The sequence below is a fragment of the Pipra filicauda genome, unplaced genomic scaffold (genome assembly GCF_003945595.2).
Source record: "Pipra filicauda isolate LSUMZ 115617 unplaced genomic scaffold, ASM394559v2 scaffold391_size691406_pilon, whole genome shotgun sequence".
Classification (NCBI taxonomy): domain Eukaryota; kingdom Metazoa; phylum Chordata; class Aves; order Passeriformes; family Pipridae; genus Pipra; species Pipra filicauda.
Genome location: NW_024104522.1, coordinates 133,736 through 154,311, shown reverse-complemented (window position 1 = coordinate 154,311; position 20,576 = coordinate 133,736). Strand labels below are relative to the sequence as shown.

Sequence of the window (20,576 nt, the reverse complement as noted above, 5' to 3'; positions counted from 1 at the left end):
TCATGATGCAGAGCTCCAAACGTGAGGTGTCTAAAAAGCAGGTCAGCACTTCCTAAGTGAAGGACCAAATGGTTGGTAGGTGACATTGGGAAAGGCACACTGATTCTTTCTTCTCTCAAATACCTTGTTTCATGGTGACTTCTGTATGTTTTGCAGAGTAAAAGAAGGCTTGAAAGCAGAGCAAGCTGATATTGGAGCTTAGAGAATTTTAGCCCATAATCCAACTGAGAACCTGTTTGTCAGTCCCTGTACCGTGTGGTGACAGTGGTTCTGTTTTGCTTCAAGATTGCTGCAGGTGCTTGCTTACAGATTGCCTGGGTCCCACCCTGGGAACCCACCCCTGTTGTTTTATATACACTTTCACAGGTTCTGCACCCTTGTGAGTGTGGTGAAAATAATCACATTTGTACATGTAGAGAACGACTTGTTATCATCCACTGCAGAGCATCCCAGAGAGAGTGCCAAGAAAAGCAGTGTTGATTCCACAGCATGGGACATCTTGTCTGTCCTGGGGTACATGAGAGAACTATTTTAGGAATTTTTAGAAGTGACTTTTACATTGTTTTTTGTATATTTCCATATAAAAACAGAGGCTCAGGCTCATAGGCCTGGTTTTGGAGGGCTTTAACAGAGACCACAGTCTAATTTAACAGATTTCTGCAAATGATTAGTTGTCTTGGAGAAGTGCCTTGAAAGCAGCAGGTTGCAGTGTTAAGGTTTGTTCTGAAGATGGTATGTGTGTACATACTGAATGTCTAGATAAAGCTCTGTACTCCCTGGAAGGACAGGATAGAGCACTGCTGGTGGACATAAAAGATTTAAGTGGGTTTAGTCCAAAAAACCCACCTTAAATCACTCAAATCTACAAGTAATTTTTTTTCTGTTTCTTTATATGTCTCGTGGTCTGCTTCTGCTCTGAAATGTTTGTGACTATGGAGGACAGAATATGCTGGGAGGTATTTCTTTGTATTTCCACAGAGGAGGATTAACCTGAGAGTTATGAAACCAAAATGCCAGGAACGCCCTCTGTGGATACCTGATGGTTCAGGCTGTGTAGCTGATCTCCTTTCCTGTCTGTAACAGCTGATGATCATTTCCAATCTGCCCTGGCACAGCTGTGTGGTGCCCCAGCAATGCCATTCCTTTTGCAGGGGAACAGCTGTGCTCACCAGAGGACAGTCTGTCTGCAGAGCCTCTGCCGTGCTGCCTCGTCACCGGGGCTTGCTCGGGAGAGGGCAGCAAATCGCTTTGAATCTCCTGTCTGCTTGTACTTGTAAAATCAAAGTGAGATGTGGGCCTGGGACAGGATGAAGGCAAGTGTGATGTGTGTCTGCCCAGAGGCTGACAGGGATGCTCCAGACTTAGCTGCCCAAACAGCAGACACTGCAACATTGCTTTTTGAACCTGTAACTACTAGTTTAAACAGTTCTTTCTTCTTCTTGTTTCAAAGCATCAGACTAAAACAGAGAGGAAGAGGAAGGTGGCCATTATGGTGCTATGGCTGTGATGGAAATAGTGTTGGTTCTCTGTCTGATGATCTTTGGAGGGTGGAAGTCCATCCTTTGGCAGGTGGTGGAAAATGCCGTTGCTCATAATCACTGAGCGGTGAGAGCAGTGGGTTCCCACTGACGTGCCTGTTGGAGGTGGGAAGGTGCCTGGAGGACAGGTGAGAGGTGAGTGTTCTGAGAATACCCAGGGGTAGGTAGGACAGAGGTGCAGAACAGCTCAAAGTTACTGGGGTTGGCTCTGTGTGTCCATGGGACAGAAAATGCAGGGGCTGAACAGGCAGCTGTGTAAGCACCCAGGGGATTTAAATGCCTCTGCACTGGGAGGAGCTGTGGGGAGCTGAAACCTGGATCCAAATACTGTGAAACACCAACATCTCCTGTTAGGAATCATAGCCCTTGGCTTGCTTGTCTCTCATGGGATACGATAAGAGCTGTGCCTGTGTTTGGGGAGCTTTTTTCACCAGGTCCTTTTACCTCCGGCATTCTCAAGCTCACCAAGGGTTGCTGTGGGTGCCCACATTTGCTCTGCATCTCCATTACCTGATCTTTCAACACAGTGTTAGCAAGATGGTTTTTTTCCCAGGATGAGACTTTAATTCCCTCCCATTGATCATGGCCAAAGAAGAGAGCTCAAATGGAGATTTTATTCCAGAAACAATGGCCCCCTTATGTGCTGTGTTGTGATCTCTGTGAATGAACCTGCTGGTGAAATGAAGGCTTTTCCCCAGGCTGTTTTGTACCTTTCTCAGGTGAATCTTCCTATTAGGTCAGCCTGGATTCCTGCAGAGAGAGAGAAGGGAGGTAAAAGATGAAGTCTTTGTTCTGTGGGGACATGAGACAAAATGACAGTCAGTGGGACTTGGGCTTCATATTTAGTTTCCATAAATCCCCATGTGCCGCAGGGAGTTTGTCCACATTAAAACCTACAAAGCAAAGGGCAGTTTCCCTGCACAGCTGGACATGTTCTTCTGCCTTGTAACACTTCTCTCCAGGTCCACTCCAAAGCCTCTGCCCTGGGCTGGCTGCTCCCTTCAAACCAAACTAGTGGTGTCCTTCTGCCCTTGTCCTCAGCTCTGCTGGGGGCTGCTGCCTGTTCTCTTGGTACCTGCTCTCCCCCACCCTTGTCACTGCTGTCAGCATTTCTCAAGTTGTGCATAAAACACAGCGTGCTGCTTTCCCATGTTTAGTTCTCTGGTGGCAGAGCTGCACCAAAACCACCACACTGATTATTTTGATGATCCAGTGCGGGAGGCTTTGAAAGCAAGACGTTGGTGTTCTTGATTACTTCCTCTCCTGTCATTCCTTCTTGCACCTATCCGTCAAGAATGACATTTTAATGATCCCTTTACTTCTTTTCCTTTTTGCCTGAGACTTGCAAGAGTGCAAGAAGCAACATTGTCATTTCTGTGCTGCCTACCCCTAAACGAAAGGAAACTCCCTCCAAGTGCTGCACGTGAATTTCCGTGTGCAGTCCCCTGTGGTTTCCTACAGCACTTCAGGTAGTGTTTTATATCTGTCCATTGCTGAGTTTGGCCTGAGCAAAAAAAAAAGTCTGTAATGTTCTCTGTTTCTGTGTTGAGTGAGGCAGGCACATGGAGAGCAGTAAAGAGTGATGCTTACATCAGGTAAAGGTGGAGAGAGAGGGACTTGCATTGTCTGTAACTTGAAAAGCTATCCCGAGGTGTATTTTCCTGTGTGGATCTCAGAGAAGGCTCCGCGTTCGTGCAGCGCGGTTCGAGCTCTGTGGTGGTGTTCATGCTCTGGGACAGTCAGCTCTGTGGGGGGCAATAATCCAAGCCCTGCTTTCTGTTTCAGGTGTGCAGGGAAAAAGTGATTTAGAGACACAACTGCTGAAAATGTGTGAAACCTGAAGGCAGTGGAGTGAAATCCTGGCGCTGCTCTGTTGTGCCTTGACTTCAGTAAAGCCAGGGTTCCCTGAAGGAGCCTTTGGAGTGTGTGCTGGGCTGTGCACACACACTGCCAAGGGGAATTGCTTTAAGGAGATCCAGGGCAGGAAGGCTCAGCTCTGGGGCAAGGGCACTGGATTATGCATGTCTTGGTAGTGTAACATTAGTTATGTACAGTAAGGCAAGTATTTCTGAAACTACAGAAAGCATCTGAGTCTTGTCAAAATGAGAGGAAATTGGGGTGAAAGTCAAGCACTGTGTTCCCTAAACTCGTTCCAGTGCGTAATTAGCTGTGGAAAAATTAGCATGTAATTTCAATCCCTGTTTGTCTGTGAGTTTCCAGCATTCCTACCTTCCTTTGCCTTTATCTGTAGATGTCTGCGGGGCCCCATGTGCTAGGCACTTTGCGTTCCCAGGGATGGGAAATTGTGAAATCCATGTGGGATGGGAAATTATCTCGGATGTTTCCCATCTTAGAGGAAAAAAAAATCTATCTTGGAAATGATTCAGCTGAAACTCAGAGCATACAACTGGTGCATTCATCTTCATGCTTATCCTCCTGCCTACTAGCAACACACAACTTTCTAAATGAAAAATAACTCTAATCCAAAACTTGGAGCTTCGGTATTTGTTAACTGGAAAACAGACATCTAAACAAGTCCACTGATTTATATGGTTTTTTAATCCATGTCTTAAAAATAGATTCTTATACCAACTGTTCCTTGGTCTTGCCAAGTTGGGGATTTCATATTAAAAGAATAGTTCACGGAATGGTTTCCACTAGCTTTGTATCTTGCACAGTGAAGAGGGTCTGTCTGCTGAAGTGTCTTTCATTGTGTGAGGTGGGACAGAGTGAACAGGAGGTTGGGGTAAATGATCTTTGTTAGTGGGACTACCAGTGACCTCATGGCCTCGGGGGCTGCTGAGAAGAGGTGGCTTATGGTCATGGTCCCACAAGCTTCTGTGGTGTAAATCCTCCTGCAAGAGGCTGGATCCTGCCTAAGATACAGCTTTGATTTTGCTTTGCTGTGTGAGGGGATCCACCTGATGGAAGCAGTCCAGGGCTGACAGCATTTGGGGTTTCTCCCCTGGAAAGCAGAAGAGTTTTATTGTTCAGAGGCTGAGAGTTGATGAACCACAGTGATCCAGCAGGTCTTGGAAGGGCTCCCAGGACCCCGGAGGTGCTGAGCTGAGCTGCACATGTTGACACACTGGGAGTCCAGCGCCTGCTGTGTTTCTCTTATTTCAAAGGAAGTGTCAGTCAGAGAGGGAACATCTCCTCTGTTGGGAAGCAGCTGGAGTGCATATCAAACAGGAGCTTCTGCTGGGGTAGGAGGGCAGGGCAGAAGGCAGCCTTTTGCATGGAAGGGAAGGGAGCAGGCGGGAATCCCGATGGCTGCTCCAGCACAGACACGGCCTGGCACTAGTGCAGTCAAGGGCCACGGCTCCCTGCCTGCTGTGAGCAGCTGCAGCCCCAGAGCTGCTGGGCTGACGCCTCCTGGGGCTGTGCTGGGTGAGGGAGGCACGTGGGCTGTGATGCTGGGCCCGGGTCTGCACAGTCAGCGCTGCACCCTGCCAGGTCCCCGCGTCCCTCTGCGGTGGCACCTGCAGCGTGGTGTAGGCTGGTGTGGAGATGGACGGCTGTGCCAGGACAAGAGGCCTGTGAAGCTGAGAGGTTGTGTGGAACTGCTCTCCCTCCTGCTGTCAGAGCCAGCAGAGCATGGTGTTAACTGTGCCCTGGTTTTAATGACTGCCCATTAGAAGGGATAACTTACTACAGCCTGGGGCACTATCTTGTACCCTTCTCTGGAGCAGTTCTCCTGATCCTTGGGCCATGAGTGGATTTCCCCATGTTCCTCATATGGAATGAGATGGGCTGTTCACTTGGCAGTTTCCCCTTGGCTTCCCTGAGCAAGGAAGGTCTGAGCTGAGCACTACGAAGCTGAAGAGGTCCCTGGCAGGCATGTGGAAGCTTTCCCTGTTGTGAGCTGCCTGGAAGAGGTTTCCTTGCTCGGCTAGGGAGGAAGAACCTCACTGCAGAGTTTAGCACCAGTGCTACCAGTCTCAAAGCAATGTGACAGCAAACAGCCCTCAGGATGAAGAGATTGAAGTCTATGCACATGACCAGGAGTGAGCAGAAAAAAGGGCTAGACCTGAGGGGCAGTTTCCTGGCAACAAGGAGGTTGATCTGGGCTGATTACTGAGTATTTACAAATGCTGAAGCAGCAGTTGCCTACTGAGCTGGCCTAGTTGTCTCCTCAGCAATTCCTACAGATGGAGAATGAGTGGCAAGAATAACAGAGGAGGGAGGATCTGGTTTCAGGCTCAGAGAGGAATGCCAGGATTTCCTTGCCTGTCTTGACTTTCTGCTCCTCCTGCCCTGCCCTCCTACCTTCCTGGCTAATCCAGCCCTGGTTCAGAGTCCGGCACAGCAGGAAAGGGAGGCTCTTCTGTTGGAGTTGCTGTACCCAAGTCAGTGTGTGCCAAACTGTACATAAAATAAAACATAAAATACATTGGCGCTGCTGTACTTAAGCTTGGAATGGAGAGAAAAGCAGTAGAACTTGTGGGTGCCATGAGGCACCCTGAAGCTTCACAGCAAAGCAGCTTTTGAGGGACTTTGTGAGCTGAAGTCTATTTGATTGAGTAGAGTTATCAAGAAACTTAATCTATTAAGTTAATCTCGGAAGTATGCTAAGTTTGAACATCTGTAAGTGCTTTGAGATTTGTGAGTGAAAAATGCTGGGCAGAAGGAGAGGATGTATCTGGTTCAAAGCAGGGGCAATGTAATACCTCCTGCCTACAGCTTGGCTATGCAATAACTTCTGAAAAACTATTTCTTTGCTTTTGAAATACATTTGACTGCACTAAGTGGCATGGTCTTCTCAAAATGTTTTCCTTGGCTTGTCCAATGCCTCCTGGCCTCTATTCCTTCTCTTTTCCTTCCCTATTCTTTGCAAACAATTCAGTTTGAACCTTACTTTAGTTTGTTTAGGTTTAGTATTTCCCTCAAATATTTAAGGCTATGATACTTATCTTGAGTAGCAAGCCAAGGAATCACAGAAAGTCTCCGTTAATTTCTCGCCATCCTTTTGCTACACAGAGGCTTTCCCAAGCAGATTGCTCCTTGTTCCATCCTAACACAGCATAGAGAATTTGGTCTCTTACCTTTTGGATGGTTGGGCACTTTAAAATGGCTCCAGGCACTGTTCATCCTTTACCTACCTTGCTCTGAACCTCCTGTTTTAGGAAGTGGGAGGAACACAATTAGTAAAATAAGACTGTCTTTCTCGGGGATACTTCTCATCAGCAGACCTTGGAGGGCTTTGCCAAGCTGGATCCCAGTTGCTACGTCTATTGCAAAGATAGAGGAACTGAAACAGGGAAAGAGAGCCTGCTCTCCCAGAAGAGGTCAGCAGCAAAGCTGGGCCAGAACCACCCCTGCATCTCACACCAGCTTGCTGGGAAGTAGGAGGGAAGGATGCGCAGCCCAAGGTGTCTGTCTTGCAAATAGATCTTCCTTGCTTTCTTCTCAATAACTTGCACACTGGAGGAGAAGGAACCATGTTCTCCTGTTCTTCATGGATAAGTTAATCACCAAGTTCCTTCTAGGTTTTAGTAAGTCAGAGGCTGGAAGAGTTGATGTTACAGGCTGATCCAGGGTCTTGGGAGCAGTGTCTGTCTCCAGACCCTGGGCTTAGGTGGGCAGCTGCTGCCACCTTACAGAAGTCTTGTAAAATGCTACCATGAGTCTTGTCAAAATACTCAGATCCTCAGTGCTGCAGGAATGACAGGGAACAAGGGCATTTTTTGATGTGTGGTGCCATTGGGAGCTGCTACACTGGGAAGAGATCTTTCTGACTTTGGTCTTGTTGAGCATGAAGTGTATCCTACAGTCTGTCAAGGTGTAGAACTAGCAATGGGAACAGAGGTCTCCAGCCTCAAACACACTTCATTCAAGTGTACACAGAGATACAGGACAGTGTCCTCTTTCAGTGTCCAAGGGAAGCCAAATCCTGCTTTCATCAGGTCTGCGTGGCCTTGGAATAACTTCATTTCTTTCTGCTATGCTGCAGTGATGCACTCTGCTTCCCTGCTTGTGAACCCCAGCACCCCCTGAGGGATGTACCTCCAAGCCCCTTGGAGCCCTCAGCCATTTCTCCTGGAGCTGAGGTGCAGAGGCAGTTGTGATGCTCAGAGGAGGGAGGGCAGAGTGCGTGCCTGCCCCATAAGATAACGTGTCTCCACCTACGCCTGGCATGGCTGTGTTTTTCCAGCTCTTTTGTGGTTTTGTTGTTCTCCTTTTGCACCCACAAGACCCTGCTCTGGCTGCAGCAGTTGGCTGAATCTTTCTTGTGTTCCTCCCACCGGACCCAGGCACGAGCCCAGCCAAGCTTTTCATACGTGTCTGCAGATGGACCTTTGCCCCTATGGTTTGCCTGGCCCTCTCTTCACCCGTGGCCAGGCACTCCAATGCATGAAGTGGACATTTTCCAGCCCTGAGCTGCCAGAGTTAATTAACCTTCAGCTAAGGCCAGGCCAGTCATTCTGGGAAACAAGATCCATTGGGCTGTGCATTCCACAAGCCTCTCTTTGCCTGGCGTCTTGTGTATCAGTACAGGAAGAATCTGTTTCTTCCTCCATATACTTGTGTTCTGGGATTGGAGGGGGCAGAAGCCTGAGGAAGAGAGAAAGGATCAAGTTCCCTAAGGTTCCTTTCTGTCAGCAGCTGCCAGGAACGTGCCATGAGAGAAAACCAACCCAAAGCTGCTGGAGATGCCTTGGCTGTTCCTGGGCAGACAATGCACACGTACAGTTTTTCCCATCTCCTCTGAGAAAGAGCCAAGTCTCTCTTTCCTTGTGGCAGAGTTGTCTTTGTATAAGGCAGCTGGCATAGTTTCCCAGGAACTGCTTGGCATGACTGGTCATAATGTTTCTGTCCAGCTTAGTCCTTGTCCTCTCTCCTCCAGGAGGCTTGCCCTACTTTCAGAGGAAAGCACAAGGTTTTCCTCTGGGATCTGTTTAATTTATGTGGTACCACTGGCCAAGCCCCTACAGAATAACATTCTTGATGCCATCACCCTTTTGGGCCGCAGGGACCCTCCTGTGCCTTGATTTCCATAGGTACTGCTCTCCAGCAGCCTGTGGACACAGAGGTCAAGGATTGACTGGACTCTCACTGAAACGTGTGGGGCTTCAATGGCTGAGTTCTTGGGGCAAACTGTTGAATTCTTCCCTGGCTGATCTTTATCTTAAAACAAAGTACCCCTTTTGCCCTATGCCCAGTGCATCTTTGTGTTTCCAGGTCTGTGTCACTGTGCTTCATCCTGTGATGAGTCAGTGCTGGTGCCGGGGGAACAAACACGGGCTTGTTCAGTCTCCAGCACGTACATGCCTGACTCCTGTGGGTATCAGGCTCTACAAGGTCATTGGTCTCCTCCCCAAAAGGCCCTGCAGAGCGCTGGCCAGACCTGTTCCCGTTAACTGTGCCTGTCTTTCCTTGTAAGAAAAAGAAGTCTAATTGTGTAGTCTTCCAAAAATAATAATTAAAAAGTATAAGCTTGCATGAAAGCATGTTATGCTCTGGAGAAAGAAAGATAGGGACCTTTTTGACTGGTGCTAGGGGCAGGGTACAGAGAGTTGTTTGCTTAATGTGACAAAAGCCAGAATTTACCTGTATGGTCTGCTCCTGTTTGGATAGAGGCTGCAAATGCCCCCCCTCCCATCTAGTTCTGTGAGTTGCAGTAAATCAGGACAAGCTGAGAGGGTTTTTTTGTTGTGTGGTTGGTTGGTTTTTTTCTTTTTTTGAAAGGACCTTGATTGTCCAGCTATTTTTCTCCCTTGGTGCTGCTTCATGCCACTTCTGACTTTGATTAATAGGTCTCTGAATAAAATGTTAATCTAACTAGGGATCCTTGGCCCAGCCCCCCTGCCCTCCATGCCGTGCTCCAGAAATATCAGAGAAAACACACAGAGGTTTTGTCTCCCTGCAGAGCACTTGTACCTTTTGATTAATGGGTGGAAGGGCCCAGCTCCAGGTTTGTGGCATCTCTCCCGACTGCAGAAAAATAAGCAAAAAGTCACCAAACATGACACAGGGAAGGAAAGTCCCAGGAGCTGCAGTGAGGAGAAAGAAAGGAGAGAGGGCAGGTTATAATTTGAGATGTACCCCACTGTAAGCTTTGGTATTTGTGAGTCTCAGTTCAGACCTTCATCTCCACTTTAACATTTCTTTACAATTAGCTCAGACCATGTTGCTGAATTCAGCAGTTCCAAGCTCTGGGATGTGATAGCTTCTAATATGTGCACCATGAACTACTCTGCACGTTGCCCTGGCTGACACTTCATGTGCATGTGTTAAGAGTGGCTAAGACAGCTTAATAAAAAAATGAGACCCTACACTTCAAACAGGACATGTGGTTTTTTTCCCTCTTCCCCTTCGAACTCTTGCCCATTCTCTGAATCAGACTCCTTTTGGAGCTTCTGAAATGATCAGAAACATGTGTTTCATTCCTGTCTTCTGGCCAGTAGTGAATTTGGAAAGGCTGTTCCTTGTATCACTTTCATGTGGAAGCCAGAACTGATGGAAATTTGCTTGTTCCCTCAAGGTGGATGATTTGGTGGAACTACATATATAGAAGCTACTCATGCAAGGGACTGTTGAGCAATTAGGCTCGAGTGGGTCATGAAGTCAAACTGAGCTACTGTGTTAGTCTGAAATAAAAGTAATCACTGAAGTGGCTCATCAAAAAAACCTATTCCTCAGGCAAACCTTAAGTAATGATGAGGGATGTGCATGAAGTGTGAAGGAGATGTGTATACCACCTTACAGCTCTCTCCCCTTGCAACCCCTCTGTCCAGCTGTCAGTGCTCTCCCATGTTCCTCTATTGTGTGAGGGAGTACCTGGAGCACACGTGGGTCACTTAGTGGCCAGCCACGGAGTTGGGACGTACAGGCTGAGCTGTAGGCAGGTGGGGATTCTTGTATGGGTACGCAGAGGCCTTAACTAGGGAAAGGCTCACGTCATTAAGAAAAGAGGGAAAAAATTTCCCTGAGTATTCTGAGCCTAGATTTTTTGGCCAGAATATGTGAAGGGCTTTAATTTGTGCAGTTGCAATACTCCCTTGTGCTGAGGAAAAGTGCTGCATCCTCAATTACTGGAGAAATCTTTCAATTAAGAAAAATCAAACCTAGTATCAAGAGAGTTATGCTTTTTGTCACCTGGAAGGAATCTATGGAGCAGTGTGGTCTTTCCTGGCACTGGTGTGGGGTAGCAACAATCCCTGTATGGCCTTTCTTTTCTTGGCATCTCCCTGGAGGGCCTTGTCAGCCTTGACGTGTTTGTCATCCAACTCACCTGACAAGTGACATGCCTAGAGGATGTGGCCGCCCCTGCTGACAACAGCTTTGTCTCCCCAGTGATGGATGGCTGTGTGGCCCAAGCCTGGCCATTGTCCCCTGTCTGTGGCCTTGCTTCAGTGATTCTTATCTCTGTCCTGGGCACCCAGGCCCTGCAGTGAAGGTGAGCAGTTGCCAGTGCTGCACCTTCTCCCTTGGTGCCTCTCCAGGACAAGGGGCATCCCCTCGAGGCTGAGTGAAGCCCAGCTCCGGTGTTTACCCAGGCTGTGTGGCACTGGTGCTTATCTGAGGGATCCTTTGTGTTAGTCAAACAGGCAGTTGTATGGGCAGCGTGGAAGCGCCGCGTAATTACCATTCTCTGGCTCTCACACTCCTATCTTGTAAATCACCAATCCATCACAGCCCGGTCCTGGTATTGTTCTATAATTAACTGGACAAACTACAGGAGCATTGTCATAGTTCCCCATTTATAGAGGAGGGACAAAGACCTGAAGGAAGGCTTCAGTCTCCTTCAGCTTTTTCCTCCTCTCTTGAACTCCTTTTTTCTATATCTTCTGATCCATCTCATGGCTCTAAAGATGCCTCACCTGCTTCTCTGAATGAACACTTCTTTGCAAACCTACAATCAACACAGAAAGAGTGGCCACAAAAGGACAGACTCAAAGATTTTAACCCTTCTTGTTCCACTACGAGTGCGGGCACACGTGCTTACTCACTCTCTAGTGCAAGGAGCAGCTCAGTTCTGAACAGGCTTTAGACCCTCTGCTAATGAAAACAGGCTACAGTTGCCTCATCCATTTCCTTATGGTAATGTGCTGAGGATTTAGGTCCTAGCAAGCAGTCTGTGTCTGAGTTAGACACTCCCTGGGGCTGGATTAGGAGCTACAAGGGAGATGGAAAATTTCCAAAGGGCGTGGTAGTGCAAAGATTTGGGGAATTACTATTACTTTGCTAGTTTTGACCCAGGAAGGTGTTTGATGGCTTTCAAGGTTCCATATGGCTTTTAAGGCTATAAAAAGGCTTGATGCAGGCTCTGGAGCATGGAGGGAGCTGGCAGTGATTCGGGGTAGTAAAGCTGGTTTCTCTTCTGTAGACAAGATGGAGTGAGGCTGCTGTGCTGCTGGGCAGCACGGAGAGTTGGTTGAAAGGCAGAACTTTCCCTAAACTGGGTCATCTACTTTGAAGGCCTGTTCCTTTGGAGGGGTTATCCTGCTCCATTGCCCAGTGAGGGTATGCAGGGCCGTGGTGGATCAGGAGAACCAGGCTAAAGCCCTGCTCTCCTTGCTCTATCTCCTTACCCCCACTTGCCGACAGGGGTTCACTGGGTCAGAGGAGGGGGTTTCTCTCACTGTGGCTCACAGCACCTGACACGCTGTGGCCCTGTTTCCTGCTGGAAGCTTTAGACACTGGAGCACTACAAATAACAATGGTTTATAGATCCTCTGTTCTCTTCCTCCATAAATTTTTAGAAAAGGTCCCAGTTCTCGTGGCTGCTGCTTTGACAGCAGAATTTAGTCCTTTGTGTTGATAGTGTCACGCAGCCAACTTTACTGACCTCATGGGCATCCCTTGGAGCAGATTTTGGCTCAGAGGCTGAAGATCTACTTTTCTTCCTTATTTGAGGTGTCAGGTAGGTCTGTTGGATGAAATGGATGCTTTTATGTTCTGGTAGGCCTGGCCTTTTAATAAAACCCAACAACATTGCTTATTTAACCTCCATCTCTAAAATCTTTTCCAGCTCTTGTGAGCTGTAAATTAGACCTGTCCACCCCATGGAAACTCTGAATGAGTGACCTGAGGCTGACCTCCAAGCCATGGGGCACTTCACAGTGCTGCCTGCATCCCAGTGACCAGGTCACCTGTATTAGAGTGTGAGCACATTGGATCCCCTCTTGTGAGGCCAGTGAAGCACACGGTGTCTAAGCTCCACTTGGAAAAAGGCTTTGCCACTTCAGTACATTTGAATGGAAGGGGGAAGACCTGTTCGTGTTTATTTTACAGCCCCTTTTATTGACTTGATTTATAGCCTCAGGCTGTGAGTTAATTGAGGTCTGGTCCAGGAGAGGGCACCTGGGAAGGGGAGATGCTGCAGTGCCACCAAAGGGAAAACACGCAGGAAAGTGCTTTAGAAAGCACAGTTTATTGCAAGCTCTGGCCTTTGCTCTGTGACAACAAACCAAGCTTTTGCCACCAGCACTGGTTGTTCTAGGTCAGGAAACACCCTTAACTTGCTGTGGGTGGCAGAGGTTAAGCAAGAGGAGGTGCTTTTCCTTGGTGCCCCCTTGGTTAAAGCGCCTGTGTGTGCTGCAGTCCCTGGGTAAGTGGCGACTGTTATCGCCTGCTCTGATGGAGCCCTGCAGGGCCATTCCCGCAGCCTGAGAGCAGGTGCCTTCAGTGCATACCTCCTGGGCCTGCAGGGCACACGCCAAGGCCACTGCTCACCTTTGGTGCCTTCAGTGCATACCTCCTGGGCCTGCAGGGCACACACCAAGGCCACTGCTCACCTTTGGCACCCAACGTGTGGGTGCAGCCAGTGCTGCACGTTTACACGCAGAGCACAGGCACTGCAGGTGAGGAGGCAGGGCTCTCACCAGGTCAGCTGGCTCCAAGGCAGGAAAGGGCTCCAGTGCCACCCTAACAAACAAGGAGGATGTAATACTGCTGTGGGTGGCCAAGAGCTAAACCTGTTGTAAGGTGGAGGGTAGCAGGTCAGTCTAGAGGGGTTGATTCAACCTTTCCTGTGTGGGAATCAGTGTTGTGGCTGTGGGGTTTTGTACAACTCCCTGTGCTGTGGGTGCTCCTGAGCTGTTGAGTATGGGACAGGCTGGAGCTGGAGGGTTGCCAGCAAATGTGCTTGTTCTTCTGAACTGGTGGGGTGTGAAACCCACATGCTGTCCCTGCTGAAGCTGTGCTAAGAGAGCAGTGTTTCTGTCCTGTAAAAACCCCTGATAGGCCAGGGGCACAGTTACAGCAACTTCTCTTGCTAGGCTGGCTCTGCCACAAACACATATGCCCCTCTCTTTCCTTTCAGCTATTTACAGCATGTGTGTATAAATGGTACTGTGCAGCCACTATATCCTGCACAGGGAGACCCTTCCTTGCTCCGGGAAGGCCATTTTAGCTTGGTTTGTGCCAGGGAGAGCAAAGGGAGTAAAGATGCTGTCAAAGGAACTTCAAGGCTTCCTTCCTTTCCCAGGCTCGTGTGGAGCAGGTACTAAGTCTTCGTTCCCAGCATCCAGCCACTCCTTGGTGGCTGGTTCAGTAACTCCAGCTGAGATGGGGTGGAGCAGCTATGTGCTGCACATGTGGAAATCAAAAAAGGTGAGCTTGTTGAACGGCGAATGTCCCTATTTTCTTCCATCCCAATGGAAGAAAGGATCACCTAGCCCACCTCTTTCCTTCCACATAATGCTATCCCAAAGCTTGGTAAGGAAGGCTGGTTTTCTAGGGAGAGGCAATATTCTTTTTCAGATAAGCTGATACAGCCAGAAAAAGCAGAAGAGCTTTGAACGCGTGAACTCTTTTAAAAATCTGAGTGCAATCTCAGTAAGCTTTTCCGTCTGTAGGATGTGTGATCTCATTTCTGGGCTTCAGAGGTATAGTTTGGGGGTTACTGTCTTTGTCTTGCACAAGCTTGGTACTGAGCCCTGTCCTGAAGGGAGGCACATCTGGCAAGTGCCCCATGTCCTCTGGTCTTGGTTATATTTGCACTACAGCCTGGTGGTAAAGTTATGCCTTGTTTGTTTGTTTTAAACTACTTTATGCTGCTTTTTGGAGGAGCCCTGTTAGAAAGGGGCTTGGCTAGAAATGAGAACCAATTTTGTAACTTAGATTTTGTCTGAATGGTGAAAGGAAATGTCGAGATCAGCCAGGCCAGAGTGAGTAGAGCCTGTTGTTCTTGCTATATTGCTGCACCGGCCCTCTCCCTACCCCAGAGGAAAGGTCCAGAGTTCAAAGGCTGGTACACTTTAGGAAAGAGCCCCTCTTCCTCTCTCCTCAGCCCTGGGGGGGAAGCTGTCCTGCCAGACACACCAGCAGTGCCCAGGCAGCTCCTGCCTCTTCCCCACCCTGCAGTCAAACCCTGAGTCCACAGGCGGCTGCGGCGGGTGCTGCTGGACAAGGCAGCCCCATGTGTCCTGCAGAGCTCAACCTCCCGAATCCTCAGCCTGCTGGTCAGCCCATGGGAGCTCTTCCTCAGGGATCTGTCTCTGTTCCTAATTCATCACCGGCTGACATGAGCAGGAAATAAAAAGAGCAATTTACCCTCCATTTCTCCTGTGCAATGAGCCCTTTTCTTTAAGCCATCAGCCCCTTTATCTTATCCCATCAGAGTGGCTGCAGTACAGGTTGTTTTCAGCTGTCTCTGGACATCACTTGAATCTTCAGGGTACTTGTTTAGCCCCACTCACATCCCTTCTTTCACTCAGAACAAACAGTGCTTCTGGCCCCACTGCACTTCCCCTGCCCCATTGTGGTGCAGGACTGCAGGGGCTGAGGCACTTCAGTACGTGCTGAGGGGGCTGTTCACTGAAGACAAACCCAGAGACCCTGGTGACTTTTTAAATACTTTTGTCTGGCTGGAGAGGGGTCGGGAGTGCAGGGATGCTGAGGTTCAGAATGACATTGCAGTCATTGCACGTGCATGATTTTACAGTGACCATGTTGTCCCTCTGCAGATTTGTGGCTGTGTGGGGTACCTGGTCAGACTGGGGAGAGGGAGGGAGCTTCCTATGCCACGGTACGGTCTGTGCGTTGTGTTTGAGGCCTCTCCACACAGGCTGGCAGAGACCTGGGGTCTTTCTCCCCCCGCTGTCCCGTCAGGCTCGTGCTCCTCCCGCTGGTCGGCAGAGGGCACCGGTAGCCTGGAGACAGTCCTCGGGATGCACTTGCTGGGCCGCCTCCCTGGGCAGCGGCGAGGAGAACGGGCATCCCTGCTCTGGGGCAGCTTCTCCGGCACTGGGATAGAAACGTCTCCCAGCTGCATCATCCCTCCGGTTGCCCATTCTAGCCCGCCAGACTGGGGAAATGGCTCCAGGGGCTGCTTCCACAAACGGGTTCTCTGCATCCCATCCTCTGCACAGACGTGACTGTGCCCTGTGCCCCGCTCATCTCTGCTGCTGGTGGCTGAAACAAGTGTTGCTGGCTGGGTCAGATCCTTCTGCCTCTCCTTTGCTTCGTGCTCCAGGTGATCTTGGAGGTGTTTTATGGGGAACACACCCTCGGATCAGGGTGCAGCTCTTCTGCATTTCCCTGTGTGAACTATTAGATTAAGAGACAAGCAATTTAAGAGTTAGCACTGACTCTGTGAGCACTCCCTACTTAGCCCGCACTTGACTTTTCCTAACTCCATCCCAAATCTGATCATCACAGCTCTGCTAGAACTGTTTACTGCTCGTTTCTACAGACACAGATGAAAACACGCAGTGCTGCAAGGGCAGCTTTGAAGCCAGACGTGCTGCAGTGGCTGGCACTAATGGCATTCCTTCTAGACTTCTTGCCCTGGTTTTAAAAACATGTGGTATCTAAAAAGATGTTCCTTTTTTGTTTTTGTTACATCTCAAATTCTGACTTCCTTCATGGCCTGCTGAACTCCTGGTTGTATGGCCTTTTTAATGTAGGATCTGGCTCCACATAACACATAACTAAGCTGCTTCTCCAAAGACAACCCTCCTTCCCTTCTCCCTGGTCCCTCCTTTGCACTAGATCTAAGCCATGTGTAATTGCAGGGGAAGTTGATAGAAAGCTAAGAAGAAATACATTTTCTTTTTTCCCCCTACACATTATTTTCCCAACAGATGAACAGTGGAGAGTGAAGCCAGATTCCTTTTTCATTTCAGCCTACTTGGCAGGCAGTGTGTAGACAACCCTGCCATCCCTCAGTGTGTGACCCAAAGCAAGCAGCCCAGCCTTCGGAGCCTAAACCAGTTCTGACTGTCAGGCCTCAGTTGTTTATGGCATCCCCCTGCCAGAGGCATGTGCTGCAGTGCACCAGCTGCAGTGAAACTCATGATGATACTGCACCTTCTGATTTATTGTCAAAACTACCTCCTAAGCTCTGTTTCCTGTATGTAAGTCTGAAAGAATGGCACTGATTTTAGCAACTTACTCCAAGTTCATGTGCTGTAACTGAGATTGGGGTTAGGTTGACTGATGTCTCAGCTTTTGTTCCTTTGTGGTTTTCTGTCCCATTTTAATTCCCTCTATTGCTTTCCTAATTGTAGCTGACCAAGGATGAGCAATGAGTCATACAGGAAAGGCTCATGCATCTGCTCATACATGTCACCTAAATCCCAAACCAAATCTGTCCGGTGCTTGATTTCTTTTTCATTCATTTCTGTGCACTGTGGCATTTTCTAGCTTGAACTAGAAAAGCAACAGAGGCTGGAAGGCCTTGAGGTTTCTTTTTCCACATGGAAATGTGAGAAAGGATCTCTATTGGAGGCTATTTCTTTCCAGTCTTCTGGAGTGTTCTTCCTCAAACAGTACAAGCATAATGTAACTGACTTTGAGTTATGTTGGCTGACTAAAAGAAGGAAGATGTGGCTCATTGCTGGAAATGACAGATGATTTTGTAATTGTATTTAATCACTATTGATACTGGCATGCTGTTTAATTTGTGTAAGTAAGGAATCTTTGTACCAGCCCTACAGAAGTGTTTGTCTCAAATTTGTTGATTATATATAAATGCTGGACAAACTGTAGATGTGTGTTTCCAGAAATGAATTAAGTATGCTTTTTAAACTCCAGAAGACAGCAGTGCTGCTGGAAATACATAGAACCAGTGAGTTGGGAATGGTGAGCTTTGTAATGTCATCTGTATAGATCTGCTGGAAATGGGTCACACCGGGAACATGTTTGCAGATGGAGGGACAGGGCACAGAGAACCAATCACAGGCGAATTAAGTTTCTCTGGCCATGATTTAATATTGTATAAGTTCCTCAAACCAGCTTTGTTTGATGAGGAGAGCAGGGCTCAGATACTCGTACCTTCAGTGCAGCACAGCCAAGTCTCTCTCTCATCTCTGCAGCTCTCAGCCTGCTGGGGCTGGGGCTGGAGTGACTGTCCCACAGCAGTGTAGTTCTTCATTACCACCTGGAGTTCTCTCATCTCCACACGGTTGTCACTGCCTGGATTGTCCTGTGGGGAGTGAGACAGTAACTGAGCTCCATGCTTTGGACTTGGCTGGTGAAGGGCACGTGAGCTCAGAGCTGAGGGTTTCTGCTGGCACCTGCTGTTCATCCACATCTGGCTATTGCTAAAACTCTGACACAGGAAACTGGTTTCAGTCTTTTGGGCTGCAGTCAATGTTTAGATTATACTGTTTGTTCTTCGTGCTGCAGGAAAATATTTCTAGGAAACTGTATTACTTCTAGAGCAACTTGGAAAGGAAGACTAGTATATTATGGTTGTGAAAATTGTGTTTCACTTCTAAGCGAGAGTCAGATTCTGCTATAGCAAGTGCCTTTTACAAGGTAAATACCTCCCAGGACATGGTGCTTCCAGAGCAGATTGTACTTTGGATACTTGCTCTGGGAGAGAGACTCCATGGATTCACTAATAGTTTAGCGCTCTACATTGGGATCCTGTGAGTGATTTTTAAAGTCACAGTTTAATACAAGACCATATAGAAAAGTCTGCTTTTGTTTAGCCATCACCATTTTAAGTGCTGAAGGTTGTCTTGATTTTATTACAGTTGCAGAAGCTCTCTGTTTTAGGTGTTTCAATTTAACAGGTTCAAGTTAGTGCCAAGGGGAGGTATTGAAAATGCTCTTTTGATGTTCTCATGCCATCCTGTTTGCAGAAGTGACTGTGCCAGGGGTTGGATTTGTTAACCAAGAATGAGAGCAAGAGCTGAGAAATTGCATGTTCTCCAGAAACCAAATAGGGTGAATTCTCATCTGTTTCGTACTTGGTGGTGTTTCGTAGGAGTAATCCCAGTTGGTGTGTGTAGTCCAGCCTTAGAGTGGTTATTGCAAAGTAGGAGTCAAAACCAGTAAAGATTAGGCTTTTTGTCCTGGCTCCATGACTCCCTGGAGCTGTCATCTGCCATTTACCACAGACACTGGGCTTCAGAGAGGTTTTGAGTCAAATGCTGTGAACCCTGTGGCTTTCTTGGGGGAAATATCTTCTCTGGTGGCCCGGGGTTGATGGGCTTTGGGGTCTAATGTCCAAGACAGAGAGTTCCATGTTCAGCTTTGCCCAGTTTAAAATAAGCCCTGTTTGTGTAAAATGGTGCTGCTGATTATAAGAGAGGGTAGGGGTTACAGAACACTGGTCCAAAGAGAAACCCTGCAAGGAGGGCACTGCCCCAGAGGGACTGTGGGGAGCGAGGGCAGGGAGAGGCAAACGGCCCACACAGCTAATTGAAAGCCCATCTTCCCGTCAGTCATGGTGCTTGCCCATCAATCATTCTGGCACCAACAGGACTTGACATCAGTAGGGAATTAAATAAACTCCTCTCTCTTTAGGGACCTGCTGATGGAAACCCGTAGGGGGGAAGTGAGCAGAGAAGAGCCGGAAGCGTGTGCGTGGGGGAGAAACAGTCTCAGTGGTCCCCTGGGATGGTGCAAGTCTGTGTCCTTCCTCTTTCTCACACCAGCATGGACAGCTGAAGGGATTTTTCAGTGAGTTCCCAAAAAGGTGAGTTTAGAGCTGGTAACAGACCAAGCTCTCACCTCAGTTTAAATAAACAAACTGCAATAACAGTATCCTACGGTGAGTGCCCAGAAAGCCGAGTGATGCTCTGTGCAGCTGAGGAGTTTTCACCCTCGAGTGAAATGAGTGCTGTGGGACTGCAGTAACTGAGGGGAATCTGGACCAAAGTGTCAGAGCAAACACTGGGAAGGGAAGTGGACAAGAGCAGAGTTAGCGACTGTGCCTGTTTTCTCTCCTCCTGGGAAACTGCGTCTGCAGTGAATTAGGATGTGGTGTGGGCTAGGATACTGCAGGTTGGAGCTGCCTGAAATCAGGGTTTCAGTGCAGATAAAGGGCTGTCCCCAGTGCCTGGTGGAGTGAGTGAGTGAGTGTGTGTGTGCTCGTGAGGAGGGCCCAGCAGCTGGAAACCATTCGGTCACTGACAAGTCCCCTGATGGACCTCTACTGACATGGAGCGGCTTTGGTTTCAGGAAAGCCAAAGGGAACCTGTCACTAATTAGACACACAGCTAATTAACGAGAAGCAAACAAAGAGCAGCAGCTTGTGTTTTGGGAAAGCTCGGCTTTAGTAGGCAAGGACGTCTGCTCCTCCCTTTCAAACCATTTCAAAAACAAACAAAGCGGGGAGACTTGCATTTCAAAGCAGTGCAAACACTGCCAGCCTCAGAAAGCCTTCCAGGAGGGACGTCCAGGAGTGGGATTTAGCAGTGAAAGGAAAAAGGGCTCCCCAGGTGTAATGAGACCTTCCCTGTCCCTAGATCAGGGCCCTCTGAATCCCCAGAGTGCATCTCTTATCTATTAGCTTTTAATTTTTCTTTCTCCAAATAAACACTCCTGTTAAAATTTCGGGTGAGTGGATGAGGAAGAAAGGCAGGTGTGGAAACATGAGCTTCCATTTTTTGCTTTGCTGCTTTCCAGATCTTGCAGAAGTGTGTGGTATCTCAATTTAAAAACCTTTTCTTATGCATTGTTTTTATTGATGCTGTATATATTTATTAGTGCAGGGCTGGCTAGAAAGGTAGGTCAGTAACAAAATAATCAAAAATTACCTGGACTGTGTAAACAGATGCTCAAGAGTGGATGAGGCTCTGTTTGAGTGCTAATATCTTTAGTAAGAGAAGTGTGTCTTTGGAACAGGAGGAATCC

The 20,576-nt window shown here is 48.2% G+C and overlaps 1 long non-coding RNA gene across 1 annotated transcript in view; it reads left to right on the top strand.

The window, feature by feature from the left end:
- LOC120323975 overlaps positions 1 to 20,576 on the top strand; it is a 35,355-nt gene that overhangs the window by 1,779 nt on the left and 13,000 nt on the right. Inside the window, exon 2 of the long non-coding RNA XR_005564942.1 lies at positions 19,245 to 19,416. This is a non-coding gene — a long non-coding RNA (uncharacterized LOC120323975). The remainder of the gene's footprint in view (positions 1 to 19,244; positions 19,417 to 20,576) is intronic.